Genomic DNA, 18,419 nt, shown 5'->3' on the forward strand with positions numbered 1-18,419 from the left:
GAAGATGTCTCCTATTCCAATCTCCTGTGTGATTGGTGGACCAGTAGATATTTTGTCTAGGTACTGCTTGGGCTCCAACAGGAACCAGCTGTTCCCCTGGCTGCCTGTCTTCTGAAATTAATATGATATTCTAAAAAATCAACAATAGAAATTTTTGAATTAACAATATGATATTATTAACAATAAAATTAACAATATGATATCTGTCTCCAAATATAATAGCAGCTTGTATTTCAGCTTGTGTCTCATTAGAAGTCATTGTTTTATTTGAGAGCAGTGTTACATCTTTCCTGTATAGTTAGTTGGTCTGAGTAAATCCTCTAAAGACCTCAGTGTGCTTATCAGTGTCACCTGAAAACTTTCTTAGATCTTGTTTGATTTGTTTGAGGTTATTGAGAGAACAGGACACATGGACAAGTGTATTGCCAAATTCACCATTTACCTCTTACAAGGGATGTTGTCCTTGAGGAGCTTGAACAAAATAAGCTAAGGATGGATATAGACCCTTAGAGGATTGAATTAAAGCTGGCATAGACGTCTTACCCTTAGGACCTGAAGGAGATACATGAGAAATCTCAGGGTCAGCAATAGTGGATGAGGTTTAGATTAAGGTTACCTTGGAAACTTTGACATCAAATTCCAAAGGATGAGGAAAAGTAGTATCAGGCTCACTCATAGTAAATACATCTAATTGTGCCTTAGGGGCCAGAGATGTCTGGTTTTCCTGTTGGTTATATTTACATTTTGAACACAAATAGGAATTATTTCTTAATGTAAAAAGTCTGAACATAAGATAATTTTGACCATTTTTCCCCTTCTTACAGTATGATTCTTCTGTAGAAATTCTGAAATAGCATCATAATCAGTACTTTCCTCTGCATTCCATTTTGGTTCTAGGGCATATGCAGGCCATGCATGGGTGCAGAAAAATACTAAACTTCTCTTTCTCAAAGTGTGAGGATCAAACATTTCCCAGTGCTTAAGAATACATTCCATAATCGATAATGTAAAATAGGAATAAAAGGTCCAAAGGGGTAGGGGTAGTGGGAGGCACAGGGGAAAGGAAAGAAGGGAAAGGAAAAAATGATGAGAAATGGAAAAAATGGAAATAAAGTCTTTGTAAATAGGGAAGGGTGGAGGGTGTGAAGGGAGGGCTAGGAATGGGGAAGAAATAAGAACCAAGATGCATTATATAAAGGTACAATTCCCAATGAGAAATGTAATTGTGTTGTATACCTACAATGTATCAATAAAAGAATTTTATACAAAAAAAAAAAAGAATGCATTCCAAAGGAGTAATAGATGTTTATACTGAGTCTCCCATCTGAAATACAAGATAAAGAATTGGGATCCTTTTAGTTTATACTTGATATCTATATCTTCAAGTTGTCCCTGAGGTGACCTTCTCCAGAGCAGGTGGCTGCTATCTGGAGAGTGACTGGAAGATAGGTTGGGTCAGACTATCCATCCTTACCGACTCACACCCTTATCTTCTCCAGAATCTCATATTCCTAATTTTAGCAGTTTCTAAAAGTGGAAGCTACAATTGAACAGTGATGTTTACAGAAGAAAGTATTGCTAACAAAAGAAATAATCAAGAGATCTAAACCACTGGTTTCCAGTTTGTTTGAAAAGGAATGAGGACAAACTGAAAGTGATGGGAGCACATCACATCCTGAAAAATAAATCACCTCTAGAGATAGATAGAGTCAAGTTATCTACCTAAACACCTAGACAGTTTTCCTTCACAGCAAGACAAGGCTAATTTTTACTCAAAATTCACCTTAATATTTCTATCTCTGAAGCTCACAGGTTAAACTCATAGCTATCACCTAGCAACCACATTTCATGTTATTAAAGGCACATTTTTCAGTTTCCTACCTGCAAATGAACGAAGAGATCGGCTGACTAAAATCCCTTTTTAATTCTAGTTAGCATATACAAAGCAGAAATGTAAATTGTTGGCTAATAATTGTTCTCCTCCGTGAAAGACAAATGGTTGTTGCAAGCTGCCTCAGCCTGACTTCCTGGAGGGAGGTGGTTAGTTACAAGGTGGTTAGCTACCTGAGGAGTTCTAAAGTTTACTCTCAGCAAGTTGGAGAAAAACTTAGGGGAGTTTTATAACATACTGGAAGAAAGAAAAGTCCAAACCTGTAACTCAACTCTTAATGGAGGTTTAAGAGAGGGCTCTAGCAGTGTCATCCTTGATCCCTCTGGAACAGAGGATACCGGAAGATTCCTGAGAGAGTTACCTCTAACCTCACTGAGGAGTGCAAGGGGATGATGGATAAGTGGAAATTTTTCTGCTGGTTACCTATCTGGGCTGTCAGGATTCAATTCCACTGAGTAACCTTTGGGTATCCACCAGAAAGTCACCCTGGCTATGTCCCCTCTGTTTCCCTCTAAGCTTTCAGTGGTTCCATGCAATCAGAGACTTGTCTCTGGAAAGGAATCCAGCTGTCTGATCTGCATTCCATTGGCTTCAATGGGGATTAACCAGATGGTACTGGGGAAACCTGTCCTCTGCTTTAAGAATGGCAGCTGCTCTAAGACCATTTAACTAGCTGACCAAGTAACCACTGTTTATTAGAGTTCTATAAGGGACAGATAAAAACATGAGCTGTCCTCATCTAGGATGGCTTCCCTGTCTTCAGCATTGACAAATGCTCATTTTTTATGGGCTCAATTTAAAGGTACTTAGGAGGAAAAAGTTGGAACACTTCAGGCTTCCTTTTTCTCTAATCTTACATGCCTCCAAAAAAAAAAAAAAGGAAAGTACAAAGTGGCAGGGAAAGATCAGAAATGAGATCAGGAAAATGAAGTCTTCTTTTTGTATACTTACAGTGAGTTATTGAGACAACTTGCTCATGAGTTGTCACCCTTAGCCTGGAAAGGCAAGTATGGAGAATCTCACGAACTTAGATTGCCTCCTCACCAGTAGAAGATCAGGCCAGAAAGGAAACTGAGGGAGAACAGGCTCAACATTTTCTCTAGAGTATAGAGGGGTGATCAGAGTCAGTTTGTCCGAGTGAAACCTGTCTCCCAGGTCTTAAAAAACAAAACAACAACAACAACAAAAGAAACTACTGCCGACCTATTGCCTTTTAACTGGTAGATGGTGCCCCATGATTTATTAATAGGCATACATATTTCCTATGTATTAACTAGATTTCGTAAAAAGACCCATTTTATAACTTTTCATATCCAAGTCCACTAGGGGATGTTCTAATATTACTTTTCCCTAGCACTGCTGATTAAGATATGATAACAAACCAGAACAGTCAAACAGGTCAAACAAGGAACACTAGTGAGTTTAACAAATAAGTCCAAATTCAGCATATACAGAACAGAAATAAAATGTTTCATCAAAGAAATATCATAATCTTACCTCTTCTCAATTTAAATTCACCATCATTTTAACAAAAGAAAATCCTTAAAGGAGAAGCAAGTCATAAAAATTAAAGGCATAAGCAGTTGACAAAGACAAGGCATAAAAATTCAGGGCATAAGCAATTGATAAACAAGGATGACAATTTCTAGTGTCCTAAGTGAGTCACAGTACAAATCTATGAAACAAATGCAAACACTTAATCTACTTCCAATTATCTCGATAGGACCTCCAAAATTATCTAGGGATGACATAAGGAAAATAGATGTAATTCCCAACCTGCTAGATGTCTGCTGCATCAAGTTTGTGTTCTCTAAATTTGAAGAATGAATTCGAGGAACAATGGAGGTTAAAGTAGGAAATATTTATTTAGGGACAGACAGCTGCTTTCTGAGAGGGACAGGAGGGGACCTAGAATGTGGGTTGTCCATGAGCCCACTTCTCAAAAAAATTTTATAGAGCAAGATTACCAGGTCAGTACAAAATCATGAGGTGAGCATAAAGTGGGACAAAACTATGGTCAACCAGTAAGATTACAAGTATAGTCGCTTAGGTAATATTGATCCAGTGGGGAAACAAGTCATGTATCAAGTGTACATGGAAAGAACAAGGACCTTTCCTATAAGGGATGGATCAGGGACCTTTCCTGGAAGGGATGGATCATGAGGTCTTGGTCCCTCACTTAGGGTGACTGATGCCTATTTCATCTTTATCTTGAGGCCTGACCTTCAATGATTGTGCCTCTAGCCACAGTTGAAATGTGTTCTTATATTCTGCGCTAACTTCTTTGAGGTCCTAGCCCTGTCTGACTGCCTGTAATATTGCTAACTTAGCTGTCTGTAATAACTGAACAAAACCAAATCAAAAATCTAGCAAGGCAAATATTAAGTCCCACAGTTCCGTGTGCAGCATCTGAGGTAATTTGTTGCAAGATGTGAACTCCAAAGGGCTTGAATGGCTCCACCCCTACAGCACTTCTGCTAGTAGTAGTTCTCATTGCTTCTCTCTTGGGCTGGCACTGCTCCCTCCTTGCAATTTTCCTCAGATGATCTTGGTTGCTCATGTCTCTAAACTTCTGGGGTTTCCAATACACCTTCAGCTTCACACTCATGGCTTCACACACTGCATTCTCAAGGGCACACTGCCAGGCCTTCTTCTGAAATCTGTGTGGAACCCACAATTCTTGCATTCTGCATGCACCTAAAACCAGAACCACTTGGATGATGCCAAAATCCCCTACCAACTGGAGCAGTAGCCGGGCTTCTTTCTCTCTTAGCTTTAGGGATTGAGTGCCTATGAACCAAATTCCAAGGAAAACTTCCCTAGGCTGCTGCCAGTCTGGAACACGGTGTTCTGGGTCTCTCTTCTCAAAGCAAAGTATTTTATCTTTGCAACTCTGAGGCTGTAAAGTCTGGAGTCCTACTGGTTCTTGTGATGTCCTCAGGCCATCTTTTCTGTTGTCGTCTTCTGAAATACTTGGCTTTTTCTTGCTAGTCTTTTCAGCAACCAATTTCTGCTCTTTGCAAATCACAACTTCACTGAAGCTTCCTTTCTAGCCAAACTGAAAATGTTTTAAATCATCTTGCTGGGCTGTTTGCTCTTGATTCTCAACATAAATTTGACTAAAAGACTCCAGAAGTAGCCATGCTACTACCTCCAGATTAGACTGCCTTGAAATTTCTTCTGCAAGATTAATTAGTCCACTGCTCAATTTCAGGCAAAGTCTCTGGACATAAGCAAAATACAGACAAAGTTTCTGCCAAAGCATAATGCACATGTTCTGGAGTTCAACAGCCAGTGCAGTCCTCCTTCCCAGCAGAAACCTCCTGAGCGTGATCTTTACTGGCATCATTTCTGTCTGCGTTCTAGTTTTCTGAGCTCTGACCAGAATGTCCTGTCAAGTACAGCCTAAGTTGTTCCAGCTCTATTTCTTCAGCTGGCACCTCCAAACTGTTCCTAACTCTTCCCCTTTCCACCTGCAGGTTCTAGAGGCACATAAACCGCATGGCCAGGTAGTGTCACACCAATGACCCCACTTCTCTGGTACCAAATTCTGTATTAGTTACTTTTCTCATTGTTGAGACGAAATACCTGACACTCAAAGTTAAAAGAGGAAAGGTTTATTTAGCTCACAGTTTGTAAAGGTTTCAGTCCATAATTGGCTGGCTCCAAGGCAGGGTAGCATGGCATACAAACATCACAGAGGAGAAATAGTGCACATGCAAAGGGCCTTAGGTGCTTTTTTCTACCCTTTAAACTCTAGGTTACTGGGATTAGGGCAATGCCAAACCAATCAGTGGACAGATTTAATAATCACACATATAATCCCAGCATCACACACTTTAGATTCAATCACCTCTGAAAAAGTCCCACCTGTGACCACATGAGGCTTTGGATAGACATCTAGACACAAACCATAACACCACACTTTTCTGAACTGTGTGGCAAACTATACTAAAAGAGATGCACAGAAAACATTTGGAAGTACTTTCCAGATTTCTATAAATCATTGGCTTCTGCTTTGCTAAGAACAAGTTCAATTCTGCGCCTTGTAGCCTTCAGGACAAGGGGAATAAGCAATTGGGGCAGAAACCCAGCATTTTACCATAGACACTTTTCTTTGAGATTGGGTTCAGGGAGTCCCATCTGTTCAAGTCCCTGAGGAACTGGAACTTAGCTCTTTAGTCTACAAAGCATCTGGTGAGTTCTTGCCTGGAATTCAGCTTTTTGATCGTAACAACCTCCCTTCTAGGGGACCCACAGATTTTTATTCTCCATTATTTTCAGCAGATGCCCCATAGCCTGGAACTGTATCAGCAGTTGGCACATTGAATTGTGGTGCTTTCAAATATCAAGCTAGCCTAACATGGAATTGCAAGGGGGTTCAATGACATTTTAATTCTGAGGACTTGATACACTTTATAGAATATGACATTTTTCAGCCCAACAGAAAGCAGTAATGAACAACATCTCAGGCTGAACATTTCCTCTTAATTTCAGCTCTCAGTGGAGTATCTTGTTTAAACTGTTGAATTTGCATGTGCATTAATGCTTGCATGTGTGCATTCTACTGGTCAATATTAATACATTCTATGTACAAAGCTGTGTGCTATAGGTGGTACTCACTTAGAAAAGCAAGATAATGCCCTTGCAATTCTGGATGGAGAGCAAGACAAAGGAACATAATATTATGAGACAAGCTCCATAAGTAAAATATGAAAAATTGCCCTCGAAATACAACAGAAGCCACGATTAACTCTGCCAGAGGAAATCTGTAACAATTTGAGAGAGAAGGTGATTAAGTAATCTGAGTTACCCTCTTTGCTCAATAAATCTCTGAATTGAAAAATAATAGGAAAGATAAAAATGACATGAAGAATAATAAAATATATAGCAAAGCAAGAATAAGAGGCTTAATGGAAATGTAATTTTGTTACCTTATTATATTTGAGGCATTCTAACAAAACAAATCTGAAATTCATCCACAACAATTGAACGTTTTGCATTTCTTCTAAATTTCTATTATAAGATGAAATATTTGTGTCTTTAGTTCTTTGGATCAAAGTGTTTATGTTTGAAAGATAATTAATTCTGTGAATGGTAACTGATTTTTTCCAGGAAAATTATCACTACTGAAATACATCTAAAACAAATTAATTTCTTGAAAATGAAAATAATACAACTATCATTCAAAAGCATGTGATTTTGAATAATAGGATAATGAGATTTTTACCTTTGTTGAGTAAATATTATGTGCATAGAGAAACTGTTTTGTTTTTGTTTTTGTTTTTCTTTTTGAGTGCTCAGTTTAGTTTCCTGTTTATTGTATAGCCAGCTACTGTGTACTAGGATCTTTGTGAAATACTAGGGAGTAAGAATATCAGGTTGACCTACTCAAGGCCACGATAAGTGAATTGTCATATATCTATCTCATTTTTAAATTTTAATCTAACATAAAATAACTTGTTATAGGTAACTCCTTGAATTAAATGAATTACGGTCAATGGTTCTAAAATCAAACAAGACTTGGGCTCAAACTCTGACTCCTTAGACCTGAGACAAGATGTTCAATATTCCTATATTTCCATTTTTCCTGCCTAAAGATTTAATAGAATTGTGTAACTGAAGTGCTGGGAGTAGCGTCTTGTATATTGTCATATCTCAGTAGACCTCTGTTAATACTCTATTGATATGGTGAACATTGGCTCTTACATTGCAGACAGGTCCTGCTCATGATCATGTGACCCATATAGTTGTGTGAGGCACCACACAAACAAGAGGCAACTCTGGATTTAATATCCTCTTGTTTTCATTTTGAAATTCACAATAACTTAATTTTTGGTACTGGGATTGATGTTCTACTACTAAGCTACTTTCCCAGCCCTTAATAACTTTAGAACAAGCGACTCCTTGTTTTTATTTGGTACTTATGAGGATTGTATTACAGATGAATTTATGAGATTTTGTGCATACTATCTCATTTTAAAAGTTTTTTTTTTTTATTTAATTGTACCAGCAGCTTGGTTTAGAAGTTGAAGTTGGAGATCAAAAGTTATTTCTAACACTATCAAGGCCACATGACTAAATATGTAAAAGAAGTTAAAAGAAGTTAGAAGAAAATCTGTTTATTGACCCTATGCACAATGTGCATCCTTCTTTTGTTATTATAAATGACAACTTCCACCTTTTTGTATATCAGAAATTAGTAACTAGAAATTGTATATCAGAAATTAGTAAACAAATTTGAGAATTGGTAAAGCTAGAATTTTTAGAAAAATATGGGAATCTTGTTAAAGAACTTATTAGGAATAATCATTTAATTTGTATAGTTCAAATACAAGTAATTATTTTTGTTAATAATGTTATTGTTGTCATCATCAGATTTTGATCAACATTATGTTTTAGAAAAAATTCTTGTATTCACTACCTGTAGACTAAGGAGAATCTCTTAAATGTGTCATAAAAGTTGGTTTGAAAATGTAAATTAAACTAGTTAATGTTTTTTTCCCTGAGACTCCAAGCCTAAAAAGTATGAAAGGATTGAAATCAATCCCTTATCAATATTAAAAATAATTATTTAATAAGTAATTATTATTAATAACCTAATAATTATTTCATTTATCATTTATAATAAACATGTTTATATAAATTACATAGAATATATGTTGGAACAATTTCTAAACAGAGATATGCAACTAAAAGCTGTAGTGTTTAGGTGGTTCAAAAAATAAACAGCCCATCAACAACTTGGAGACTTCTCAGAGAATTGCTGTTCAAGGTGTGATGTGTAACTCAGCAGCATGAACATCATCACCCTGGTGCTTATTAAAGATGAAAAGAATCAGGACCTACCAAGTAAGGATCTGAATTTTAGTAACATACCCAGATGATTTCATATACACATTAAAGTTTGAGAATCACTGAGCTACTGCACTTCAACCACCATGTTATGTCCATGTCATTGCTTGGTGTGCGATTAATGTATGTATCAATAAACACTTCTAGTTAATCTAGATGAGGATATACCTCAATTGCAATGCATATTTTGATTTCAGAAAGGTTAATATCTACAACTTAGTAGCTCAATAATGAAGCTGAGGGTTACAAATAGAGTCTCAGCCTCAAAGTGCCATGATTCTCTCTGTTGCTTTCAAGTCCCTGTCAGCGCTTGGGCTTCTTTCCAGTGATGGAAGTTAGGCAGTCTTCATCTGATTTCACGGAGTGGAGATAAGCTGTGAGGAAACCTTTAGGGATAATACTCCAACAATTCAAATTAAGACAGTGACAGTTTGAAAATGAAGTGTATTTACTATCCAAGTGTTAAGCTTTTGGTTCTGAAATAGTAAGAACCAAGCTCATGACCATTAAAGTAAAATGCTTGTGTGTTTTAATAACAATTTAAACTAGGTCCTCATTTGCTTTTCAGAGTACTGCTTTCATAGCAAAATTCCTTTCCTTGCCAAATTGCTGAAAGCCACTATGTGCAGGTTTACTTAGGTGAATTATCATTTCTGCATGGTAATATTCTTATGCTGAATTTCTTATATACTCTTTTTTAGGGGCCATGGTTTTTATAGAATCATTTTACCTTAGCACAACTTGCTAACTTAGATTTCTATGTATTTGTTTCCATTTTAATGACTTTGTAATATAATAATTTATATACTACTGGAAGTAAACTCCAGGATTTGTGGCATAAAAGAACCATTTAGGGAAATACTGCTTCTACAACAAGCATTGTATGAAGAGATCCTTGGAGGCATCTATGGAGTATGGCACCTCTCAAAACTGAAGTACCCTGGTCTGGAATCTTGTTGAGGACTAAATGAACAAAGGATGCCTTAACTAAGAGAATGTGGACACCATTATTCCCAGGAAAAGTGTGAGGATGTGTTAGGTCACCTTTATAGCAAGACACTTCTCCCTGAAGTGGCAGATGACTTTGTAGAAAAAGAAGGAAGTAATCACAGACTACTTCAAAATTTCACTGGGACACAAAAATTTTATGAAATGTTTAATCTTTCCTGACAATCTTTTCCTAAACCCAGTTTGTACCTAGAGGGTATTTGCTCTTGAAAACATATTCAAAGTAAATTTCTTCAAATTTTTTAGATTATAATAAGGCTCAAAATACCCACCTATCTTTCCTCCCACCCAGGAATATACAGCAATTTTAAAAGCTCATAATACTTACAGTCTTAATAAACTTCATATCTTTCTCTTTGAAATACACATAACAGCTTTGTGTAGGAGCGGTTTCATAGCCAATGAGGTTTATCAGAGGAGGGATTATTGCTAATTGAAAACTTTTTCCAGTGAAAACTTTCCCACTGTGAGAACTTGAAATACATGTAACAAGATAAATAATTATATTTGAAGTGACATACCTGAAAGTAATTTCATTATAGGGAAAATTTTTATATTCATGTTGGTTTTTCATTCAGTAATACTTATGACACTTGAGTTGAAACCTTTTTTTTTTCAATTCAAAAACTTTATTACTGAAAGAAATGGAGCTGAAAGAGGAGGACCCAGGCAGGGCTTTATTAGGGGAAAGAACTGCTGGGATGTCTCGAATAATGGAGAAAGAGAGAGAGAGAGTGAGAGACAAACTAGGTGAGGTTTATAAAGGGTTGTGTAGCGGAAGAGCTTCGCGGGAGTTGAGGATTGGTTGTATTGCTGGGGCAGGTGACAGTTTAAACTTACTGACGGATGAGTAGTGGGGTAGGATGGTGGGTTCAATTCCACTTTCCTGGAGATGAATCAACGCGTTTAAGAGAAGCAGGCACCATTTTGAGTAACGGACCTCCCTGTGGCCATTTTGTCTAACAGTTACTGTATATTTTGTTAGTCCAAGAAGGAAGAACTGACTGGGAATACATAGGTAGCTTTGAACAAGGAAAATATGTCATATAATCATATAAATAGACTCTAGTGTTGGAAATAATTTTTTATTGTTATTTTTAGAACCTTATTACGATAAGAACAGTTAACGAGATCTCAGCATATTTTTAGGTGGTGTCTAGTACAGGACTTTTATCTGTTAGATCAATATTGTACAGCGTATCTCTTGAATTTATTCATCTTAAACAACTGAAATTTTATAATTATTAATTAGATACCTAATGTTTCCTTCTCTCATCCTCAGGCATTCACAATTCTCTTCTTTGCTTCTGTGAGTTACAGTATTCTGGATAACTTATATAAATGGAACTGTGCAGTGTTTGTCCTTCTTCCCTTACCTTATTTCATTTAGCATAATATCTTATATCCTTGTCAAAATTTGCAGGATTTGCTTCTTTTTTTAAGGCTCAATGATACCTATGTAACATGTATTTTAAAAATTCATTCATCAGTGAGCATTTGGTTGTTCCCATATCTTGGCCGTTGTAAATACTGTTACAGTCGATGTGGGAGTACACCTATTTTCTCAAGTTCTGACCTCAGTTATTTTTAGAAACATTCCCACAAATAGATTGCTGGGCCATAGGGTAGTTTGATTTTTGAGAAACTTCCATAATGTCTCCCATACCAGGTACACCATTTTACATTCTCACTAACAATATAAGTGGGTTACAATTTTTCCTCATCCTTATAAATACTTTTATTTTTTAATAATACTTACCCTAACAGGTATGAGGTAATAGCGCATTATGATTCTGATTTACATTTTTCCTTCATTAGTGACACTGAACAATTTTTCATATACCTGTTGAACATTTGTATGCTTGTTTGAAGAAATGCTTATTCAAATTATTAGCTCATCTTTTACTTGAGCAATTAGTTTTTGGTTGTTTGATTTTTTTACTTTTTTTTCGTACTGAGTGGCTACTCATGGAAATGGACAACCCTTCTAAATGTGTTTATTTATTCAACAAACCCTCACTGTGTGCCATGTGTGTCTCAAACAATTAGTAAATGCGGTTACAGGATAGTCTGCATAGTTTGGCCAAATTCCAAATATTCACAACCAAAATATAAATGCAAATTCCTATAATCCAACAACAAACACACATTAAATGACCAGCACAAGATGGGCACTGATCAAATGCTGAGTCTGAATGAAGAAAAAAACAACTAAAACATGGTACAGCAAGGAATGCCATATAAAATTAGAATCCTTAGTTTGCTTTTTCAACTCATCTTAGACTTATCTCTATCATAGAACTTTCTGCAGCTATAATATATAAATATTTGATCAACTAGGGTTTTCCAAGAAGATGAAGCTCTATTGCCCTGTGACATCCCATGTGTGTAACAGTGCTGATTGTTTATCATCCTTCGGAGAAATGAGAAATTGGTCCTCAAATATTTTCTATTTTCTGGGACTCAGATGAGGACGCAAGGTGAGAAAAGCTGAATGATGATTTTCTTGACAGTAAAGATTTTGACCTATATTTCTTTAGTGCTAAAATATGGGACATAGTAGATTTTATAACCTTTGAGTAGTGTATTATAACTGCACTCAAATGAGATAAGTTCAATAATAGGTACAGTATATAGACAATGCATGTGATGATGCTAGAATACAGAGAAGTATAGAACCAGGGAGACATATCCAATATCTTGAATTTTTTAAATGCCGTGTGTTTGATCCCTTGCCCTCAGACTTGACTGTGAGACTAGCTACTGGTTTAAAGCACTGGAAGTGTCTGATGGAAATCTGTCCAACTAATGAGAATGCTGGGCTGCTAGCATCAAACCAGGGGCTGCCTCACAAAGGCTGTGAGGGCCTGGACTAAGAAAGTCTTTTATATCTCCTGCTACCTCTTGATAATCTGATTCTATGTGCTTTGCTCCATATTCCTTAAGGGGGAAGAAAACAAAGAAAGAAAAGGGCAGCCAGATAGGAATCTCTTTCAGCGCATTTTTTGTTTTCTTTTGTTTTTGATCAGGGAAGATAGAAAATTATCTTTCTCATCTTGTGAGGTTAATTAAAGTCTCTATGAGATATGTTAGAACCTCTTTGGCTAGATGAGTTTTGAAAAGGGATTTTAAGGTAGCTTTATTTAAAAAAAAAAAAATATATGTGTGTTTATGTGTTTGCAGCCAGCACCACAATGCGGATTTTACCTCAGGACTCAAATCTTATTACAGAAACGGGCCTTAAAGTATACAAAACTTAATCCTGTCACTTGACATAAAAGCCCAGAGCTCAAAGAGGTTACATTTCCTGTGCATTGGTCAACTTCTAGAACTGTGCATTAAAACTTCATTTCAGAAAACTAATTTTTTACTTGCTTCAGGAACCCCAACTCCTTTAAACTCTAACCTGAAAAATAATTTCTGGATTGATTGCTTTTCGGGGCGGGGGGGGATATAGATTTTGCTTGTGTTGGCATGTTTAATTCTTCCTTCTGGGAAGCTCCCCCAGTCATCTGATTCTACCTCTGAAGTATCTTTGGTGCTGTATCTTCCTCTTAATCTGTTTGGTATATTTGGAGGCTGAAGGTCTTTTGATCCATTATTCTTGATAAGTGCTGATCCTATCTAGACGTCTCCATGGAGCCCATAACAAATAGTAACTGTTGTTAGGAGTGAAGTCCTTGCATTTTTTGCATCAGTATCACCTTAAATTCCTGTGAAAAATGCTGGTTCCTTGTTAAATTAGAAACAGATGAATGAAATTTAAAAGTGTGTTCTCATATTTCAGTGTTGTTAAAGTCTGTTTACATCATTGCAAGCATTCATGTTCCCATTTATTTCATTAAGAATGGAAAGTGTTTCCAAAACCTCAATAAGTTTAGAAGGAAGGACAGGAAAAGGCAGGGAGAGAAAGATAAGAAAGGAGAGGAAAGAAGGAATGCAGTGTAGGAGGAAGAGATGAAGGATGAGGGAGGGAGGAGAGGGAGGAAACTCACTACCATTTTTTTTTTGGTGGGAGGGTTGGATCCTAGTAATTGAACTCAGGGACTTTGAGCTGAATTACATGTCAAATCTTTGAATTTTTCATTTCAAGACAGAATCTTCATAAATTGCCAAGGGAGGACTCAAACTTGTGATCCTCCTGTTTCAGCCTCCCTTGTTTCTGGGATTATAAGCATGCACCACTGTGACCAGGGAAAGTTCCCATTTAATAATCCTACTCCTCAATAGGAAAAATAATGCACACAATTCAAATGTAAGTGTAACTGTCAGAAAGTAAATAATTATTCAAGGAAAAAAAGTTTGAACACTCAATAGATCCTTAGAGAGCAACAAAATTGAAACTTAAATACAAGGAATGTCTGAGCTCAGAGAATCTTTTTAGCTCAGTGGTAGTATATTAGGGGCCCTGGGTTCAATCATATCTTTGGTGGGCAATGAAAGAATTAAGGGGATTTAATTTAATTGACATTTAATGACATTTTCAGTGATGACAAAACCTTGTCTGAGGTTGCAGTAGAGGAGCATGCTCGCATTCTCTTTTCCATTTACAAATCTGGAGAGTCATATTTTTTTTTTGTTGTGACTCTGAGCTGCTTACCCAATGTAGGGCATGAGTGGGTATATCTATTTTCTGTGCCATGTTTTGATGAATTTCCTGAAATCTGGCCTAAATCCTATGGATTCCATTAAATATTAGCTATTTTCTGTAAAGCCATGACATTTTAAAGAAAAAAGAAAAGATGGGATCATTTAATCCTACTTAAGGAAGCACGTTTTTGTTACAGTTGAATGGGCCAATCATAGTCCAGGTTCTTGTGTATGAGAAGGAAAGAACTGCCAGTTGTACACCCAGTAGTACATAGTGAGCAGCTATGTTTATTTAAGATTACAGGATCTTGTGCTCAGGTCCAGTCCATGTCAACAAGTGTGTAATATAGACCAAGAAAGGTACCAGAGTGACAGAAAAGCACCACACACAAATCAAAAATAGTAGCAGAAACAGGAAAAAGGGGGCCTATAACTCAGGCTTTCAGAATTTGAAGACCAAACACCTGCTTTAGGTGTCTCCCACTGAATCTCCCAAGGTACCAGTGCTCTTGCCTAAGGCATCTGGAATCTCTTGGGCTTTTGTTATTTTATTATCTACCTCTCTTAGGATAATGGAAGCAAGATTAACCATTGGGTGCTGTTTGTGATTCAATGGAGGAAAGGGAGTGAGTCAGCTCTCTGTTTAAAACTCATTAAATTTCTCCCCAGGATTGGAATTATAATGTATTTCTAGCTTATAGAAAACATCCAAACATTTCTGATGATTTTCATCAATTGTAACTACTTCAGCCTCAATTAACATAGCAAATTTCTCAATCATATATTTCCTATTCTAATGAAGAAATCATTACTTGGGTTCTGGGATGTTGACTAATACAATATACAATGAAGCATTCTTCTTTTGAGTTATTTGTGTTTCTCATTTCTCCTTATCTTAAAATTCCTCTTTCATGCAACACCCAGCATGTCTTTGAAAAAAAATCCCAAGTATGTTTCTTTATTATATCCTGATCTTAAAGTCAAGAGTATATATTAAGTATACAACTCTTGGTATTGTTAGAGATACTCAAGACCTTTCCCCGAACTTGCTTAGCATTGGACTAAAGGTCAGATTTTTACTGGTAAACATTTGTTCATTAGTTCAGTAAGTAGTGAAAGCTTATTTTACTTGGAACTATGTGTTTTATCATTTTCTATAAGGTCTAATTTTTTATATCTTCTGAGTAAGCACACAATTTAAGAGTGGTGGTTTGTCTCATGGACTCTGAAGTAATGCTGTCTAGAATTTGTGTTTGGTGTAACCTTGAGTAAATAAGCCACTTTCTTTTTTTTCCCCCTGTGGCTTCTTTTCTGTAAGGTAGAGATACAGGAGTGTCTACCTCATAGCATATCTGTGATGGTTAAATGAGGTAGTGTACTTGTAAAGGACATAAGAGAATTAGAAATTAGAACTGATATATGGTACTTAATATGTACTATGTAATCTTTGCAATACATATGAAGAATAGTTATTCCTGTCTGTGATTTTTTAAAATAATTAAATTAATGTTTTATGGAGAAGGCTCAAGGAAACTGTCAGAGCTGCATCTTAGTGGAATGAGTAATGAATGATTCAAGCTATTTTTGTGTGATTCTAAAGCCTGTTTCCCTCCTCTATAGGAAGACAACAAGGGTGGGGCAAGGAGAATATTAGGTAAGGCTAGCAAAGATGAGTTTTGCTTTGGGCTCTTACACTCAATTCACAAATTCATAAAGAGAAGGTGTTGAAGCTTTGGAATACCATATGCTTCTTGGGAAGGGAAATTGGGAGAGATAGGAAGAGACATTTCTTAGGGGTGATATTTATTTATTCAACAAATATTTATAGAACACTGAGCACTAGGAAGCATGTTCTAGGAAGTGTTCCACATGCCCATTTAAAAAACAAACAAAAAACAAATGAGGGGCAATCCAACAAGATGCATCTTTGAGGAAGACTAAGGAAATCCCAACTGCAGTATCGTATTAGGTGGGACCCCTCAAGACTACCAAGCTAGATGGGCAGATGGATCTCTATTCCTGGGAACAACTGGCAAAGCTCACCATCTGTTCTGTTTGATACAGAGCTCCCCGCCCCACCCCCAGTACCGGGATCAAGCTTAGGACCTTGCACTTGCGAGGTAGATGAGGCACCACTGAGATAAATCCTGGCGATATAGCGCTCTTTGTATTTGTAGTTTTGTTCTGACTGAGACCTTCCTTAGAATAATTGTGATGAAATTGTTGTGATCTACAATGTCATCATTTGGCAGAATGAAATAGAGGAGAGAGTTAGAGATCTGCAGTTAGATAAATTTACATTCCAATCCTGAATTCAGCAGTTTTTGGTAAATTGCATCCTTCTTTGAATGTGAATTGTTTTGTGTAATAAGACTTGGATAACAGAGGTTTATTTTGACACTTTGAAATGATGCATATCAACAAAGAAACATGTAGAAGATGCTGCAAATATAGTAGCTGTTTTTAGTAATATATGTATCATAAATGACATCAACTGCTGTTATGAAAGACCAGGGAGATCTGAGAAAGGACATGAATCTGAGAAAAGGTGGTACAGGTTGCTGGACGAGGTAGTGCCCTAAGAACTCAGATGGCAAGAGGTTAAGGAAAGAGTGGATCGTGATAAGAGAGAGAGAAGCAACAATTGTTTTCAAAACTTGGTAATGAGCAGGAGAGAGACAGAGTAAGTCCAACATAAATAGGAAGTTTCTAACTCCTGATTGTAACTGTGACATAAAAACAAATGTGAAAGCTTGCCTAATGTAGCTAGAACTAAATACACTTTTGAAAATTTAATTTTTTGCATAAGAACTTACCAGAAATATTTGTAGGGAGCTTTAAGGGGAGAGAAATTTTAAATGTTGGAAAAATAAAACCTTCTATATTGTTTACCCTAATTTTATATGATTGATTGATTGATTGATTCATTCATTCATTTAATGGTTTTAGCTTTTTGTTTGGTTTGTTTTCTTTTGTTGCTTTTTTGAAGCAGGGTCTGCCTTTGTAGTTCAGGCTGGCCCTGAACTCATTATGTAGCCCAGGCTTGCCTGGAACTTGTGGTTATCCTCCTGCCTCAGCCTCCCAAGTGGTGGCTTTAGCATTTTGATCCTTACTTCTCCATGCCACAGTGAGATTGTGGAGAATAATTAAGAAAGAGATAATATCAGTGGTAGAATTTAAAGTCATCTTAGGCTCTAGGCCCTCACTCAGACCAGCTGTGATGCTCAGCCCCTGCAGTCCTTCCTCTCCAGAGCAGAATTCCAAGTGACACACATTCTCTGAGTCTTTCCAGTCTTCTCTTTGATTTGTTTTCCTAATTTTCCATCTATGCTCTAGAGAGCACTGGTCACACCCTGGTTTTAAATGCTGGCCCTGGCACCCTTGCATTACTATTAATTTTTCCTCCAGTTCTGAGCTGTGATTCAGGGTTGTCGTCACTTGAAGCAGGGGTGGGAGGGAGGAATACAGATGGGTTAGGCTGGCAGCTTACCTTGTACTGGGTCACATATCATAATTCAGTCATTTGGAGTATACCACCCACAAGAGAGCAGAGAGAGAGGAGAGAGGAGAAGAGAAGGAAAGAGAAGACTAATTCGGAGAATAACTGAGTAACTCCAAAGCATTACTTCTATCTCAAAAAATAAATTATAGCAACAAGAAAAATAATAATCTTCCAAATCCCTTCCTTATTTCAAAGCTCTGAATGTGTGTTCTGTCAAATCAGGTCACAGCCTAAAACAAAGTTCCTTTCTCTTATTTGAATATCTTTTACTCAGTATACTGAGGTCTTAGCATTATTTCTAAAGCCTTCATTATTTTATTCCAAGTGGCCAACATTAAAATACACACTCAATAATCAATCTTCAGAAGCAGAATTTTCAATCCAAATGTGCAGATTAACACTAAAACAGATTCTTTAGAACAGGGTTGGGCTCTTTTTCATGCTGCAGTCCTTCTTAGGACTCAGTGCCCTGGACATGGAAAACACAGGTCAGAATGAACACATAGCTGTAGGAGAGTCTCCCGTGATGTTTAGATGCGGTGGAAAGAAAAGGAGATGAGGAGTTTATGGGGG

The 18,419-nt window shown here is 36.9% G+C and overlaps 1 protein-coding gene and 1 pseudogene across 48 annotated transcripts in view; both read left to right on the forward strand.

Moving 5' to 3' along the window:
• The window catches only part of Nrxn1 (neurexin 1), a 1,121,547-nt gene that overhangs the window by 451,204 nt on the left and 651,924 nt on the right, over positions 1 to 18,419 (forward strand). The window lies entirely within an intron of this gene.
• LOC147826974 (U4 spliceosomal RNA) lies at positions 10,127 to 10,278 on the forward strand (annotated as a pseudogene).

The sequence above is a fragment of the Heterocephalus glaber genome, unplaced genomic scaffold (genome assembly GCF_053883595.1).
Source record: "Heterocephalus glaber isolate CG9 unplaced genomic scaffold, H.glaber_assembly_v1.0 deba00001457, whole genome shotgun sequence".
In the NCBI taxonomy this organism is placed as follows: domain Eukaryota; kingdom Metazoa; phylum Chordata; class Mammalia; order Rodentia; family Bathyergidae; genus Heterocephalus; species Heterocephalus glaber.